This window comes from Mauremys mutica, unplaced genomic scaffold (assembly GCF_020497125.1).
Source record: "Mauremys mutica isolate MM-2020 ecotype Southern unplaced genomic scaffold, ASM2049712v1 000453F_np12_subseq_301792:370584_obj, whole genome shotgun sequence".
NCBI lineage: Eukaryota > Metazoa > Chordata > Testudines > Geoemydidae > Mauremys > Mauremys mutica.
The window spans coordinates 30251-43599 of NW_025422964.1; the positions used below are offsets into that span (position 1 = coordinate 30251).

A 13349-nucleotide genomic window follows, 5' to 3' on the forward strand; every position below is an offset into this window, starting at 1 on the left:
GTCGTCCCTCGCCCTTCTCCTCACTCTCCAAGCCCAAGGCAGGCTGGAGACGGGGGTGGTGACCTGAGGAGTTACCCTCCCCAGCCAGCAGGCAGGGTGATGACACTGGGTGATCGGCTGGCTGGGAAAACAAGAGTCTGTCTTATTGCCAGGGAAAGGAGAAACTTGGCCAGCAGCAGGGGGTGCAGAACATCACCCTAGTGCGGGGGTGACAGCGCCTCCGGGATCCTGAAATCCCAGCACTTTACACACCTTCCTGGAGCCTCCCAACCCCCCTGGGCTGTCGGGACTGTGACCCCAACCCTACTGATGAGAAACAGGCCTGGGGAGGGGAAGCTACTGGCTCAGGGTCACACCAAGTGTCAGAAGAATGGATGGGACCCAGCAGTCCTTCTCTCCAGGCCCCTTCGCTAACCACTACTGCACACTCCCTCCCACAGCTGGCAATTACAAGCAGCCCTCATGGCCGCTCCCCCTGCCTTTGAGAGGGAGTGTGCTCCACTGGAGTGACTGGGCCAGGGGATTGGGACTCAGGACTCCTGGGTTCCATTGCTGGGGATTTAATACTTTCCCGCTAGTGGAAAGTGCTGGGAGAATCCCCCAGCCAAAGCTGCTCTGACAGAGCTAAGCAGCATCTGACCATTCAAGGGCGGAGTGCACTGCCCAGGAGGAGGAGGGTTTGGCTCTGGGGTTTCACTTCAGCCCAGTCTAGAGAGAGGGGCCCAGCCATGGAGTTTGGCTCAAGAAGACCAAGTCTCCAATTTGTTAAGGGCGTTTTGAATTCCAATCCTGTGCTCCGAAGTGCTTGGTGTCAGTTGCAAATTTTAGAAGCATGCTCTCCACTCCATCTTCCAAATCATTCATGAAAATATTGAATAGTGCCTGCCAGACCCACTAGGTGCACCCTCTCTGTTGGACAGCCAGACATGGAGAAGGGCTCTTGGAGTCTGGGCTTTCAACCAGCTCTGCACCCACATGACACTGATTGCATCTAGACCGCATTTCCCTCGTTTGCTTGTGAGAATGTCCTATGGGACTGTGTCAAAAGCCTTAGTAACACCCAGATAGATCCCATCTACTGTTTACCCACCTCCACTAAACCCGGAACCCTGCCGAAGAAGGAAAGCGGATTGGTTTGGAATGATTTGTTCTTGACAAATCCATGCTCACTAGTCCTAAGAACCAAAGTATCCTGTAGGTGCTGCTGACAAACTGATTGTTTAAGAATGTATTCCAGTATCTCTCCAGCTATGGAAGTGAGTCTAGCTAGTCTGAACCTGAAGCAAATACTCACCAGCAACCGCACACCATACAACATAAACACTAACCCAGGAACCTATCCTTGCAACAAAGCCCAATGCCAGCTCTGTCCACATATCCATTCAAGTGACACCATCATAGGACCTAATCACATCAGACACGCCATCAGGGGCTCGTACACCTGCACATCTACCAATGTGATATATGCCATCATGTGCCAGCAATGCCCCTCTGCCATGTACATTGGCCAAACCGGACAGTCTCTACGCAAAAGAATAAATGGACACAAATCTGACATCAGGAATCATAACATTCAAAAACCAGTGGGAGAACACTTCAACCTCTCTAACCACTCAGTGACAGGCTTGAAGGTGGCAATTTTGCAACAAAAAAACTTCAAAAACAGACTCCAAAGAGAAACTGCTGAACTCGAATTAATATGCAAACTTGATACTATTAACTGTGGGCTAAACAGAGACTGGGAATGGTTGGGTCATTACACTAATTGAATCTATTTCCCTATGTTAAGTTCTCCTCACACCTTCTATGGGCCATCTTAATTATCACTTCAAAAAGTTTTTTTTCCTCCTGCCGATGATAGCTCATCTCAATTGATTAGACGCTTCCTGTTGAGATGCATACTTCCACCTTTTCATGTTCTCTGTATGTATAAATATCTCCTGTCTGTGTGTTCCATTCTATGCATCCGAAGAAGTGAGCTGCAGTTCACGAAAGCTCATGCTAAAATAAATTTGTTAGTCTTTAAGGTGCCACAAGTACTCCTGTTCTTTTTGCAGATACAGACTAACACGGCTGCTACTCTGAAACCTCTAACTAGTCTGTAAGTCCCAGGGTCCTCTTTGTTCCCCTTTCAAAGATCGCTTCTGTCTTGTTCATGGATAGGAAGATGTTCTTTTTCAGGGATCTCAGACGAGAACTGGGGCACAGCACCTGGTTTGTTAAGGCCACAAAAACAGAGGTAGGACCTGTTCTCTGCTGCTGGCAAAGAACCCCAGGTAACTAAGAGACAGGGACTCACATCCCTGAATGGGCTTTGAAAAAGGCAGTGGTTAAAAAGTTTGGCCCCGACCATTTCTTGTTTCCGCAGACTAGACATTTTAGCAAACTTTAGAATTCCTTGGTGCTAAACACCGTGAAACTCCCCTTTCTCCTTCACAGAGGGTTTTAATGCCCCTTATCTCACTCAGGCTCAAAACTGCCCAGAGTTCGAGAATTGTCCCTGTTCCCATTGGACAGATGGGGAGAAGCCTGAGGTCCAGAGAGGGGAAGTGACCTACCCAAGGGCCTACACAACAAGGCGGTGGCAGAGTCAGAAAGAGAAGTCACCTGTCCTGATTCCTGTTCTAACAAACAGCAAAACCCCCCAGCGGCAGGGATAGAGACCAGGAATCGAGATGGTGGGGAAATTCATTGAAACCGTTTCTGTCAGAAAATCCCATTCAGACTAAACCAGTTTGTTTCTCGAAATCAAAACAAGGGGGATGAAAGTTCTTTGCACAAATATTTTGTTGCAAAACAAAAGCATCTCCTGTTTGTCACAGTGTGTTAATTTGTCTTGTCACACACAAAGAAGAGACACTTAGATCACAAATATGAGATAAGATGCTTCAGTCTAAGCTAAGTAGTTGCTGCTCTTAACAATTTCAAAATAAAAAAAAATACAAATCAAATAGACTATTTCAGCTATTCTATTATGTCATAATCTGATCGGAGTAAACGTGATAGGACACCTCATATTATGCACTATCCCTAGTGACACTCTCCAATGGATCCCCATCCTCCACCCACCGTGAGGTAGGTAGGAGCAGATCATTATTATCCCTACTTAAAAGAGGGAGAAGCTAAGACTGAGAAAGGAGAATTGACTTGTCTTAGGTCACACAGCCACCCAGTGGCAGAGTTGGAAATAGGACCCAAACTAACCATCAGATCTTGAATTTCACAAATTGAATGACCTGAATAAAGTGCTCTTAGATTAGCTCCAGACCAACAACAGTGCACAGTAATTATTCAGCAAGTATTTGAGGAGAACTGCAATGTTAGAGAGAATCATGAACTGCTCAGAGACCATTAATGCAGAGAATCAGAAAAAATTATCAAACATATGACTGGTTATGACTTATTTACTTGGTCTTAAAAGAGAACAACAAGGACGTGAGTCTCCTTCCTGTCAATAACCCTCTGCTCAGACAATCAGGGTAGAGACTGAGGATGGGAGGCTGAGGGTTCTCACCAGAGAGCCCAAAGGATGGTCCAGGTCACCGGTGGGGATCACTGCCCGAGCACTGTTTCAGCCCCACATTTTTGGGTGGACCTCCCACAGTGGGAGCTGCTGAGCACTCCCCCGCAAAACACACACACACACACCCCGCTCCCGGTTTTGGGAGGGGAACAGGAGAAAGGACAAAAGAAGAGATGAAGAGAAGAGAGGAAGGGATGGATGGATGGAGGAAAAGGTGAAACAAAAAGGATAAACCCTAATGTCCCCAGTGATTCTAAGGGACAAAATCCCAGGGGCGGAATAAAATTCTGCCTCCTTAAGCTTATGTTTTCCACTCCTAGAATTCAACTGTCACCAGATGGATCAGACTGAACAGCTTTCAAACCTCGAGGAGGTTCTTACCTTCTAAACAGGGACGGCTGTTTTCTAGTAAAATCACTAAAAGGGAAGGAGAAAACTCGAAAGAGGTTCCTCCTGGCGCTCACATCCATGGACCCGAATACTCTCTCTGTCCTCAAAGAGAGACCTGGAGAAGAAGACTTGCTGAAGCAAAGCCACAGGGGTCTCTGAGGTTTCCCTGGCCCCTCGCCCCTGTCCTGCCTGGCTGATGTCAGCATCTCTCTGTGAGGTCACCACCTCCCCACCACCTTTGACCAATAGTCTGAGGTCCTGCAAAAGGCCTTTGTGATGTCAGTGCCACACCCCTCCCTTGCTGTGCTAATGTCCTGCCCCTGGCCAGGCACTTTGGAGGTTTGAGCTACTCCCTGTGGATCATCCCACTCAAGGAGCGTTCGTTCTAGGAAGCAAGCCGGTAGTTTTGGATCATCTGCAAATTTTGTCAGCTCGCTGTTTATTAGATTGTTTATGAATATGTTGACTAGTACTGGCCCCAATACAGACACCACTAGTTACCTGTTTCCATCCTGAAAACTGACCATTTATTCCTACCCTTTGTTTCCTATCTTGTAACCAGTTATTGATCCACGTGAGGACCTTCCGGAGGTGAAAGTAAGCTGGTATGTTCTGGTATGGGGTACCAGCAAGAGCCGATACGCTGTGCCAGCCCGGCCCGGCTTCCCCAGGCTGGTGATTTCAAGGGTCCAGGGCTCCCTGCTGCGGCTGAAGCCCTGGGCCCTTTAAATCACCTCCCGAGCCCCCTTGCCGGAGCCCCGGGGAGCAAATCACTGCCGTGGATGCTGCTCTGTCCCACTCTGCCAACACAGAGCCGGGGCGGCAGAAGCTTCCTTACAGTGGTGGGGGGCACCATTGTCCAAACTGTGGTACCCCCATGACACCCTTTCCCCAAGGACCCCCACTCACACCACCTCTCCCCCTGAGGCCACACCCACAGACGCCTCTTTCCCAAGACTGCACCCTCCCCCCCTCCATCATTTCTCCTAACAGCCAGTAAAGAGTGTTGGGGCCATGGTGCTCTAAACCCCCTGTTCCAGCACCCCTGACACCGAGCTAAGCAGGCAGCAGTGTGTGTGTGTGTGACAGAGAGTACTGTGCTGAGCTGAGCCAGTGAGAGAAGGGGGTCTGATGTCGGGGCTGTCCCCTGCCTCAGGACTGGTTGCTTCCAGCAGCTGTCTGAACTTAGAGACAGTGTGCGACACACACACTCTTCCGCAACGCACACACTGTCTCTCCCCACCACGCACATTGCAGTTGAAAAGCAGCTGGCAATCTAGTAGGATGCCCATGGACCAATGGGCATCCTACTAGAAGAAACCCGATAGAAACCTGATAGGATAGAAACCTGCATCATGCGATGCAGCCCGTGAGGCATTGCAAAACTTTCCCAAAGCACCCTGCAGCCAGCTACCCACAATGCACTGCTCTCTGTGGCAATCCAAGAGATGCTAGCATGGTTGTGCTCTGGTGACACAGGGACATAGGGTGGACATGCAACAGCTGTTCAATTAAAACACTTTAACTAAAGCCACATTATTCTTTCATGTAGACATAGCTTAAGAGTGAGACAAGACCCAGCTCCACTGAAACTAAAGAACCACAACTTCCTCTGTAGTTGGCAGGATTTGTTGCCCCCCCCCCCCGTAGACTCTCTACAATTTGTTTCTGTAGTGGGGGCGGGGGCGTGAAAACTGGACGCAATGCTCCAGATGTGGCCTCACCAGTGCTGAATAGAGGGGAATAATCACTTCCCTCGATCTGCTGGCAACGCTCCTACTAATCCAGCCCAATATGACCAGTTACCCATACTGAATGCAGGCACAGCAATATCTGATACATTGGTTGCTGTCCATTCAGGGGGTTATTTCCCACCTATTCATAAATAATGAAGCTGCTCTAAGTGGAGGGGAGAGAGCTGTCCCGTCCGTGCAGTTAACCCATCTCCCCGAGAGGTGGTAGCTATGTCACTGGGGGAAGCTATGTTGGTGGGTGTGCAAGCTGTGGTGTCTACATGTGTATATAAAATTTAATCAAACCCCATTTTTAAAACCCCTGTGGTCTGGGAAGAGAAAAGGAGCTCTCTAAGGCAGAGCCTGTCCTTCAAAATCCTTAAGATTAGGGACTTGGCTGTGTAAAAGTTATGGGGGTATAGCTCAGTGGTAGAGTGTTTAACTGCAGATCAAGTGGTCCTTGGTTCAAATCCAAGTGCCCCCTCACAAAGTTGTTCTTTCAGTAAAAATATTTCTATTTTCAGGAGCTCCACTAAATAGGGATCCCTGAAATGAATGGACACACTGAACATTTTCCTGTGCAAATGCATAAAAACCTAGCAAACATGTCCCCCAGCTGAAATCAGTTCCAATCCTCTAAGTGTCTAGATTTGTTTTCATCAATGAAACAAAGGCACGTGAAGACACATTTGCAGGTCCTTGGCCTCCATGGGCTACAATGTGCAGAAGAACAAGAACCACATCCACTTGGGAGGAATGGACTAGTCTGTATTACATTTGGTAAGTAAGTTGCCATTGGGACTGAAAACTCTCCTGGGGGTGGACAGGAATCTCTTAGAAAAATAAAATAACCAAGATTTACCAAACTCCCTGTTACACATTTGTGACGTTATTGATATAAATGGGGACCATATAGAACATGGGTTGCAACCAAGGTCCTGTAGTGGCACCAAATCCTAAGTAAAGGGGGTCATATAAGGTGTCTAAGACCAGGTTCTGGGTTGCTGGTTATGATTATGCTGTCTGTATGTCTGTGTATCATTTTGTAGTTGAAGTTATAAGTATTGGCTCTGTAATGTCTATATTTTGTTTTATGCTCTGCCTCTGGGAAGTGTCCCAGACAAGCTGATGTCAGCCCTGCATAGCTGGCTTGATGGCCCATTAAGGGCCATCGGCTACACAATTGACCCATGGAGACAAGGCAGACACGCCTTGTGACTCAGCAAAGTATGCAGGGACTGGCCCATGTGACTCCAGGCTCCATTTTTGCTGTAAATTTCCACAGTGAAGACAAAGGGATTCTTACACCTGGAAAAGTCTATATAAGGCTAATGCCTCATCTCCATCTTGTCTTCAATCCTGCTTCTACCTCTGGAGGAACTTTGCTACAAACTGAAGCTCTACACCAGGGACTGAGGACCCATCCCAGCGGGGGATGCATTCCAGAGACTTAAATTGAACCTGCAGTTTACTCCATCACTGCTGCAAGCCTGAACTAAGAACTTTGCCATCACTGTATGTAATTGATTCCATTTAACCAATTCTACCTCTCTTCTCTACCTTTTTCCCTTTGTAAATAAACCTTTAGATTTTAGATTCTAAAGGATTGGCAACAGCGTGATTTGTGGGTAAGATCTGATGTGTATATTGACCTGGGTCTGGGGCTTGGTCCTTTGGGATTGAGAGAACCTTTTTCTTTTATTGGGGTGTTGGTTTTCATAACCATTCATCCCCAGGACGAGTGCACTGGTGGTGATACTGGGAGACTGGAGTGTCTAAGGAAATTGCTTGTGTGACTTGTGGTTAGCCAGTGGGGTGAGACCAAAGTCCTTTTTGTCTGGCTGGTTTGGTTTGCCTTAGAGGTGGAAAAACCCCAGCCTAGGGCTGTGACTGCCCTGTTTAAGCAATTGGTCCTGATTTGGCACTCTCAGTTGGGTCCCGCCAGAATCGCTCCGTCACAGTGGCATAGTCGGCAGGATCCACAGAACCAGGTCAATTAAGCTTTGGGTCAGAACCCCACGGTATCCAAATTTTAACGTTGGGATTGAGAGTTTGGTTGGTTAAAGATCAGTGACCATGAGACAGAAAGCATCAGGAAAAGCAAGGAAACTGCAAGCCTTGAGAGACAGCCTGCAGTTTGATTATGAGCAAGAACTGGCAAAAATTTGAATGGAAGAGAAGCAAGTCTTGGCCCAGCTGGAGAAAGAGGCGGCCGAGAGAAAGAGAGAGGCGGCCGAGAGAAAGAGAGAGGCGGCCGAGAGAAAGAGAGAGGCGGATGAGAGAAAGAGAGAGGCTGCTGAGAGAGAAGAAAAAGCTCATAAGGGACGTCTGGAGCTGCTGGCTGCTGAGGAGGAGCCTCGCAAGGTGCAGCAGGAGACTCACAAGATGCAACAAGAAACTGCTAGACTCCAGCTCCAAGTCAAAAAAGCAAGGGAAGAACGGCAGAGACTGTATCCTCTTGAAAGTCCAGTTTGTAACAATGTTGGTATGTTGTATAACTCTGAGCAGTTGTCTGGGGGTAACCAAATGTACCCCAACAATGCCACCTTTTATGTCAATGCTGTTACTGTGGGTTCAGTAGAGGGTGGCCCCATAAATTGTGCCAGTGCTATGTATGAGAGTGTAAAAATCAATGGTAAAAGCTGTTTAGGGCAAATTATGGCTTCTAACATCACTCTTGTTAAAGCAGATCTGGTCAAAGAAGAAGATTATTTACCAAATCAGAGTGTGAATGTTGTAATCCTCTGTGAGTTTACTGTCCGTGTGCCTTTAGCCAGAATCCACCTTGAGTGGAATGGGGCTCAGCATGAAGTGATAGCTGGCATCAGGAAGTTATTGCCTAAAGATCTTTTAATTGGGGAAAATGTTGAAGCTTTGTTCAATCCAGGTCGGCAGTCACAGGAGAGGAATAATCTTAAACCTGTGTCTATTGTGAGCAATGATTTGCCTGAGGTGGGTTGCTCCAAAGGTTTGTCTGTGCAAAAAAGCAGCTTGTCTGGGAATGAAGTTTCTGAATGTCTGTCTGATGTCTCAGAAGTCAATCTGAAGTTAGATCAAGAGCAGAAAAATCTCATGGATGAGGAAAATGTTTCTCAGGAGCAGATTAAAGTAGATGGTCAGGTTAAAGCCCTAACTGAGGAAGGAGAGGGTAAATTTGTAATGGGTAATGCATTGGTGGCTAGTGCAGCTTGTAGAAGTGAACCTGAAATGGGTAACTGTGATTTGCTAAAAGTAGCTCAGTGTAGTGAAAAAAGCAGCAGCTTATCTGTTGGGAGTGGCAATGTGCCTGGTAGGGAAAGTTTGGAGGAGCCTAGGCAGCCTTGTGAGCTAATGGCTTTGTCTAATCAGCAGTTTGGGAAGGGAGGGATAATGGAAGATGAGTGTCCCTATCCCTTACCTGTGTCCTGTGTGGAGAAATGTGACAGTGAGGGGACTGTGCCTGTCTCTGTCAGGGGTATTGACTTGCCTATGAAGGGAGCTACCTCGGTCTCCAAGCAGTTGTCTGTGAACAGCCCTGTGTGCTGGGACAAGGGAAATGAGATCCCAAGCTGTGTGTCTGGTAAAGGAGAATGTGTCTCCGGCTCTTCTGTGTCTGTGAAGCAGACAGAAGGGGCCTTTCAGCCTGTGATGGTTGAGGGTGATTCAGTTGTCTCGGAGTTGGTTGTAAATACAGCTAAAGCCCAGGAAGGGAATGGTCCTGAGTTTGTGTCTGCTGGGGAGAATGGCACTGTGACTAGGTTGCATCCAGTTAGTGTCATAGCAAGGTCCCAAAGACCAGACAGTTCTGGTGCTTGTAGTTTGCCAGTTGCTAATGTGTGGTTGGAAAAGGGTGCAGCAACTCTGTCTGATCAGGGTAATACCCTAGCCAGGGCACAAGGAGAGCATGAAGGTGATTTAAGTGTGTTACCTACTGACAGTTTGACAACTTGTAGCAAGAAGGAAAAGATTCCTGAACTTGTTCATGGCCAAGGGAAGGAGACTGCTTCTGACCTGTTATCTAGAAAGTCTGTAGGTGTGCCTAAAAGGGGATTGTGTAGAAATCCGCCTGTGGGGCCTGAAGTGAGTCTAAGTGTAAGTGAGACCCAGAAAGCGGCTGCGGTTGCTCAGGGAAGTGTTCCTGTAGAGCAAGCCCTAGGTGGAGAGGGGAAGGGCAGAATTTCTGAGAGGGGTGAATTGCTGCTTGAAGAAGCTCCTAGGGAAAGAAATCCTCATGGTAGCCTGTGCAAGCAGTTTACTGCAACTGAAGGGTGTAAAAGTGATTTAATCAAGAAAGTTTCAGTTCCTAACAGCCAGAAATTTTCGGTTGTGAATGGATCCACTGACTTTCCTTTTGAGAGATCCAGTGTGGGCAGCTTTGGAAAGGTCTCAGGTGGAGTAGAAGCTGTGAAGGAAGTTGAGCAGCCCTATAACCACCTGGCTGTGTGTGGCCAGCTTGTTGGGGAGACAATGGTGTTGGGACAGGCATGTCTCCATGCTGAATCTGTAAGTGAGCAGTCTGGGCTTCAGGATCTGAGGACAGATTCAGTTACTGGTGTTTCAAAGCAGAACAGTTGTATGGCTGAATGCTTGAGGAGGCAGGGGAGAGCAAGCCAGCTCTCACCCTCAGACCCTTTGAATTGGTGTGATGTCTCTGTTAGTGTCTGTGTTAATGCAAATTACTTGGCTGGCAGGGAGAAGAAAGAATTGCTAATAGCGGTTAGCACAGAGGGCCCACCCCATCAGCCAGTGAATTCTGTTAAGCAAGAGAAGTCAGGGTTTAATCCTGCAGGGCAAGAAGGAAAGAGAGAACTGAATTTTGCAAAGGGAAGCCACAGGGTAACCCTAAAAGGCCCAAACTCCAATGGTATTGAGCCAAGGGTGTGGCATGACAAACAGGTTTGTAAATGGACACTTGCAATCAGTTTGTTGTTATTGCTAATGCTAAATTTTGTAACTAATGTGTTGCTATGGCCAAGAACTGTATCAATGTACAATGTGGCTAATCTTTTGGAAAGTCCCTTAAACATGTTGAAAGAAATACATGAAAACACACTTTATGTTAAAGGGCCTTGCTATACTGATGTTTCACAGTTAATGCATGTAAACAGTGTTGGAACTTTTCACAGGGGAAAATACATTCCAGACCTGATGTGCTGTATGAAAGGGGAAACTGAGGCACACTACCATATTGCTTTCATGGCTAAATGCCAAGATTCCTGTACTATGAACAACCTCAATATCTACATTGGTTTAATGTTAATTGGGTTCCAAACATTGGCCAAAGCTGGTATGGATAAAGTAGCTGTTTTCTTTAGCTCTTGGCAAGATCACATGAAACATACAGGAACCATGCTGCAAAAGCTAACCAAATTACACCTTAAGTTTGTAAAGAGATTCAATCATGTTATTGAACATGACTTTGATAAACCATTTCTGTTATACACTGGTACGGCCTATAGCCCAACACTAGCTGTAGTGAGACAGACCCAAGGAAAGGGGGCTCTTGGGATGCAGTCAGCGATGTTTTGTCATCCCTTCCTGCATCAATTTTGCATTGGGGGTGTGACGTTATTGATATAAATGGGGACCATATAGAACATGGGTTGCAACCAAGGTCCTGTAGTGGCACCAAATCTTAAATAAAGGGGGTCATATAAGGTGTCTAAGACCAGGTTCTGGGTTGCTGGTTATGATTATGCTGTCTGTATGTCTGTGTATCATTTTGTAGTTGAAGTTATAAGTATTGGCTCTGTACTGTCTGTAGTTTGTATTATGCTCTGCTTCTGGGAAAGATCCCAGACAAGCTGATGTTAGCCCTGCCTAGCTGGCTTGATGGCCCATTAAGGGCCATCGGCTACACAATTGACCCATGGAGACAAGGCAGACACGCCTTGTGACTCAGCAAAGTATGCAGGGACTGGCCCATGTGAATCCAGGCTCCATTTTGCTGTAATTTTCCACAGTGAAGACAAAGGGATTCTTACACCTGGAAAAGTCTATATAAGGCTAATGCCTCATCTCCATCTTGTCTTCAATCCTGCTTCTGACCTCTGGAAGGACTTTGCTACAAACTGAAGCTCTGCACGAAGGACTGTTGACCCATCCCAGCGGGGGATGTTCCAGGGACTTAATCTGAACCTGCAGTTTACTCCAGCACTGCTGCAAGCCTGAACTAAGAACTTTGCCATTACTGTATGTAATTGATTCCATTTAACCAATTCTACCTCTCTTCTCTACCTTTTTCCCTTTATAAATAAACCTTTAGATTTTAGATTCTAAAGGATTGGCAACAGCGTGATTTGTGGGTAAGATCTGATGTGTATATTGACCTGGGTCTGGGGCTTGGTCCTTTGGGATCGAGAGAACCTTTTTCTTTTATTGGGGTGTTGGTTTTCATAACCATTTATCCCCAGGACGAGTGCACTGGTGGTGATACTGGGAGACTGGAGTGTCTAAGGAAATTGCTTGTGTGACTTGTGGTTAGCCAGTGGGGTGAGACCAAAGTCTTTTTGTCTGGCTGGTTTGGTTTGCCTTAGAGGTGGAAAAACCCCAGCCTAGGGCTGTAACTGCCCTGTTTGAGCAATTGGTCCTGATTTGGCACTCTCAGTTGGGTCCTGCCAGAATCGCTCCGTCACAGGGGGGGAGAGTGGCACCCACACAACCAGGATCTTGTAGGGGGGGACAAGGGCATCCACACTCCGGGATCCTCTGCAGAGGGACGGACACCCACACATCCAGGATTCTGTATGGGGGGCAGAGGTACCCGGACACCTGGGCTCCTGGGCAGGGGATGGGGGGCACCGAAACATCTGGGATCTTACCTGGGAGGAGAGTGGCGCCTGCACCCCAACATGAGATGGGGACGGGGGGGAGCAGGAGCATTTCCCAGTTCCAGGCTGTCCCCGTCTGGCCAAGGCACAGAGCTCACAAGCAGAGTTTAAAGCTCCAGCTGCCAAGAAATGAAAGAAGCCGGGCCCTGTGGCTGGTGCCTGTGATCCCAGCGCCTGGGGAGGCTGAGACTGGCGGATCGCTTGAGCTCAGGAGTTCTGGGCTGTAGGGGGCTGTGCCAATTGGATGTCTGCACAACGCTCGGCATCAGTATGGTGAGCCTGGGGAAGCTTGGGGTCCCCAGGTTGCCTAAGGAGGGGTGAACCGGCCCAGGTCGGAAACAGAGCAGGTCAAAACTCCTGTGCTGATCAGTAATGGGATTGCACTTGTGAATAGCTCCTGCAGTGTAGCCTGGGCAAGACAGTGAGACACAGTCTCTTTTTATACAGACTCCCCCTGCAGAGCCTGTAGGGTGGGATGGGAGCACCCACACGCTGGGGATTCTTACTTGGCGGGAGGGATGCCCCCCTGCAACACGGATCTTGAAAAGGGGAACAGTGACACCCACAGATCCCAGATAGGGGCAGGCAGGGGAAACCACACACTGGAGCTAGTTCATGGGGTGGGGGACAGAGACACCCACCACAGATCCTGGATGGGAGCACCCACATGATGGGGATCTTGAACTGGGATGAGGGAAACACCATGTACCAGAGGTTCTGAAGAGGGAACAGGGACACCCACACACCACGTGTCTTGCAGCAAGAGCTGCGGTCTTCATTTACACAGGGCAATGATGGGGAATTAACCATGTCCCTTGCGGAGCTTGTTCCACTAGATGATTAGCCTCACCAGGTCAACACTACGAGTTTATATCAAATTTAGCAGCATTAAAT

The 13349-nt window shown here is 47.9% G+C and overlaps 1 non-coding gene across 1 annotated transcript; it reads left to right on the forward strand.

Moving 5' to 3' along the window:
- The first annotated feature begins 6058 nt into the window (after positions 1 to 6058).
- TRNAC-GCA lies at positions 6059 to 6130 on the forward strand. Its single transcript has one exon. It is a non-coding gene; the product is annotated as a tRNA-Cys (tRNA).
- Positions 6131 to 13349: the final 7219 nt, after the last annotated feature.